Source organism: Sinocyclocheilus rhinocerous, unplaced genomic scaffold (assembly GCF_001515625.1).
Source record: "Sinocyclocheilus rhinocerous isolate Xijiao unplaced genomic scaffold, SAMN03320098_v1.1 scaffold354, whole genome shotgun sequence".
NCBI classification, from domain to species: domain Eukaryota; kingdom Metazoa; phylum Chordata; class Actinopteri; order Cypriniformes; family Cyprinidae; genus Sinocyclocheilus; species Sinocyclocheilus rhinocerous.
The window spans coordinates 37525-42453 of NW_015644627.1; the positions used below are offsets into that span (position 1 = coordinate 37525).

A 4929-nucleotide genomic window follows, 5' to 3' on the forward strand; every position below is an offset into this window, starting at 1 on the left:
AACTTACAGCTCATATATTATCCTCTCATGCAGTTATAAATGCAGCATTGTGACTGAACCACTTCTACTTCTGCTGCACGAGATGAGAACACATTTTTATCATTTTCTGAGTCATGAAAAAGTCTGCTTTTGTGATATATTTCCTTCTTTCTTTACTGCAAGACGTTTGCTCGGTCTAGATGCGCTTAAATCTGCACTAACGATGCGTTCCTGTCATGTATCACACATGCGCACTTCAATTAGCCGACAGAAAGCGGGTTATTACGTTTACATGCCGTGCGAAATCGGAGTAAGAGGCAAAAAACTACCTGTTGCGACCAGTTTATGCTTACGCCGTTTATGACCTTATTCCGATAAAAGAAAACGGGTTACCGCGTTTACATGACCAAGTGCGTTTTCGGCTTATTAAGCATAATCGGCTTAAGAACGTGCATGTAAACGCGCTCATTTTTGAATTTCCCTTTTTGGTTTTTAACACAAAACTGTTATTCACTAAAACTCTTGACATCTTTTCATAAGAGGAGTGACAAAGTCTAATTCTTGAACAAATTATTTTTCTTAAACCGATCTCTTTATGATTTGATTCACAAAACTAGTCTAAATAATTCAATAATTGGACTGATCTGGTTCTCAAGTTGAATTCAATGACACAATGATCTGGTCAACAGTTAACAGCTCTCTAAAGGTGATTATCAACTTAAATTCAAGAAAATAACTTAAATTTTAAAGGGGTCATATGATGCGATTTCAAGTTTTCTTTTCTCTTTGGAGTGTTACAAGCTGATTGTGCATAGATAAGATCCCTGAAGTTGCAAAGACTAAAGTCTCAAAACCAAAGAGATAAGACTCTGCCACGCCCCCCTAAAACGGCTCGTTCTAACACGCCCCCACATATCTACATCACTACGTGGAAATATTAGCATAATGCCGCCCAAATGTGCAAGCAAAGAAAGAAGGCGTGGTTTCAGTAACAGCAGTTAGTGTTGAAGCAGCATGTCAGGGAGACGCTGTGTGTTTCTAGGCAAAAGCAAAAGCACTTTATTTGGCCTACCAGAAGTAGATGCATTTAGGAATCTTTAAGATTACTTACAACAGAACAGCAATGCATTTTATGGACGACCGTTTCGTGAACCTAGGAGAGGAGGTAATTCTGACTTTGCTATGACAATCTGCCGCTTCTGAATCAGCTACTGTTTTGTTATTAGCTTAAGTAAGTGTGCGTGCGTGAGAGAGAGAGACAGGGTCACATCACAGTGGAGTCAGCTGTCTTAACCGTGGCTTGTGTACTGCAAACACATACCAGCTTCATCACTGTGTCTGTCACGCGACTCTGTTCCCCTTTCGGGCTCTGTCTTTACATTTATTTTGAAAGATGAAGCTCGCGATTATGGTAAGGGGCGTTACATTTCCGACGAGTGCTTGCGGTGTTCGGCCAATCACAATGCACTGGGTCAGCTGGCCAATCAGAGCAGACTGCGCTTGTCAGAAGGAGGGACTTTGTAGAAAACGAAGCGTTTGAGAGAGGCGGGGCATAGAGGACCTACAATAATGTACAGTATTTGAAAAATAATGTGTTTTTTGAACATTAAAGCATGTCAACATATTCTGTTACACCAAATACACAAAATAATGATCTTTAAAAAAGCATCATATGACCTCTCTAAGTTGTTCCTCAAAAAATGACAAAAAAAAAACAAAAAACAGTTTTATGCCTTCAGAGACTTGCACAAAAGTCATATGAAACATTTTTATGGTTCTTTTGCAGTCATTTTTGAAGCATGGCAGCTCAATGTAATTGCACGAAATTGTGTAATTGTGTTCAATGTAAGAAAGGCATACTGCTTTGGAACGACCAGTAAATGAAGACAGATTCTTATTTTGGATGAACTGTTCCTTTAAGGTCCTCAATCCTGCTGAAAACCTCCATGAGCTCTCAGATGCTCGATAACCCTGTGGCACACATTTGTCCCGGAGATCAGATTGGAGTTAAAACAAACACAGATCTATGAGCAGCATTTACCAACTACAATGACAGAATCTCAAATGCTGCATCCATTAAATCGCAGGAAATCCCAGTATTCCCTGCTCTCAACTATGAATTAAATATGCATTCCCAAAGCAGTAAGTCACTGGTGCATGATGACTGAAATCTATGTGCTTAAATAACAGCAATCTTGTTGAGGAAAGGTATCAATGACTGTTGATTAATGCGGTTTTAAGATCTTAAAATCAATACACTAAGCAGTCACCCATTAGCTGAACCTTTTGGGATTTACATTACATTACATTTTCATCCAGACACCGTTATATTGATGACTCGCTTCAGATCATTATGTCTCTGGCAGATAAGCTTGAAGAAACCAAACATATCACACTCAAGTCACATATTGATAAACCAACTACACCACTTTGGGATTGTTCAAAAAGTTTAATTGCTGTACTTCAACAAGAATCAAACACCACCAATGATGCAGGCAAAGCAGGAGTCGAGCTGGCCTCCCTTATATAAACCATTTAAGAGCTAATCAGTGAAGACAAACATAGGGGCTGTTAATACATTGTAGTTGATAAAGGGACTGATTTATCTTTCAAACTGCCATGTCTGGTGCAATCTATAGCACTGTTTGGGCAGCTAAGATGATCGTGAAGGGAACATTAATTTTTTAACAGGACTATTCTTGGATCAATGCTTTCAAGCCTCCCTGAAGAACCAGCATCATTATTTATTCAAATGTAAAAAAAACAACAAAAAAAACAGAAAAAGACAAAAAGTGACCGCTTTGACAGCTGCATTGAGGATATGGGCCATTACTCTTAACAAAAGAGGCCTGAGGTACTGTAGGACAGTGTTTCCCAACCTTTTTTTAGTCGCAGCACCCTTTGGAAATTTTAACAAACTTGTGGCACCCTACAAAATTAATTTTGTCACAATTCTATGAGAATGTTAATTTGAATTTCTAACTTCGATATGATAATTTGAAAAGTATAGATATTCGGTACAACAGGGAAGAACTGCAGAATATAATGTCATACAGATATTTTTAATATTATTAAAAAAAATTCGAGTCAGTACAATTTTATTTATTTATTTTATTTATTTATGATATAGTAATTTAGCTAATTTAAACATCTACATTTCCTTTCCCTTGGCATTCCAAAACCACAACAAACATTAACTGCCACCAATTCTGATTTCAAAAAAAGCAACAAGTCACAAGAGCCTGTGCATTGCAGTAATTTGGCCATGGGTATGGGCTGTTCTTAGACATGATGCACCACTTTTTGTGCGTTATTGGTTTTATAAATTGGCAATATGATAAAAGACACTAATGTTCAATAAATTATAAACTGTGTTAACAACAATAATTAATGAACAATTCTATAATTAAACTGAACAAAATTATAAACGCAACACTTTTGTTTTTGCCCCCATTTTTCGTGTTGCGTTTATAATTTTGTTCAGTGTATATGTAATATAATTACATACAGCAGTTAATTAGCTTAAACGGTTAGTTAAAATTAAAATTATGTCATTAATTACTCACCCTCGTGTCGAAACCTGCAAGACCTTCGTTCATCTTCGGAACAAAATTTAAGATATTTTTGATGATGTGTTTCGAAGATGAACGAAGGTCTTACGGGTTTCGAACAACACAAGGGTGAGTAATTAATGACAGAATTTTCATTTTTGGGTGAACTAACCCTTTAACTGTAGGCAGACACATGAATAAAATATTGTGCAGCTTCAACAGCTTCAAACACACGCAATCAGAATTTAGATTTTAAACCATCCATTTAATATGAACAACATTCCACTCAGCCTGCTGTTGTTTTACATTTTACGAGACGTGGATCACGAGGAGAGGTGAGGAGAATTGTAGTAAAGCGAGGTGTAAAGCAGGGAGATCAAAACCTCTTTTCACGAGGACACCGTCCAGCTGTTAATGAGCCTTTAACAGATGGCCATCAGGCCAGGATCACGGACACTGCATAAACTGAATTATGTCCCATACGTCTTTAATCCGCAAACACATCAGACAAGGAAATCAATTAAACAGCCAGGCAAATACCAAGCCAAACACTATTAATAATATTAATAGAGGCAAACATACACATTTTGTAGACGGGCACAGATATATAAGGTAAATGTGGGGGTCCTTCTGCTTTAATCTCATTGGCTCAGTTTCACATGTCATTGGCTCAGGTTTAGTTATAGTGACAAATCTTTAGTGACAGAAGTCTTGGGTTTGATTACCAGGGAGCATGTATACTGATAAAATATGTATCTTCAATGTATTGTACGAAGATTTGGATAAAAGCATCTGCCAAATGAATACAATATAAATGAAAGAAATAAAAAAAGAGGGATGAAATTTGCATGCACATTAAAGAAATGGCTCACCCAAAAAAAAATCTAAATTAGGTGTTGTTCCATATATATGTATATTTGTTTGAAATAAATTTACTTATATTCAACAAGGACACATTAATCAAAAGTGACAGTAAAGACATTTATAATTATTTTATTTCAAATAAATGCTATTGAACTTTCTATTCAAAGAATCCTGAAAATCACAACATTGATTTTAACATTGATAATAATAAGAAATGTTTCTTGAGCACCAAATCAGCAAATTAGAATTACTTCTAAAGGATCATGTGACACTGAAGACTGGAGTAATGACTGCTGAAAATTCAGCTTTGCCATCACAGGAATAAATTACATTGTAATATATGAGAACATTTTAATAGCAATCATTTTAAATTATTATTAAATTTTTAATTTTATTTAAAAATATTACTGTTTCTACTGCATTTTAGATCAAATAAGTGCAGCCTTGGTAAAAATATGAGACTTCTTTCAAAAAAATGACTGACCCCAGTCTTTTGATCGGTATGTATGTGTATGTGTGTGTGTGTGTGTGTGTG

The 4929-nt window shown here is 36.1% G+C and overlaps 1 protein-coding gene across 4 annotated transcripts in view; it reads right to left on the bottom strand.

The window, feature by feature from the left end:
• Positions 1-4929, bottom strand: part of LOC107758567 (rap guanine nucleotide exchange factor 2-like) — a 122359-nt gene that overhangs the window by 31903 nt on the left and 85527 nt on the right. The window lies entirely within an intron of this gene.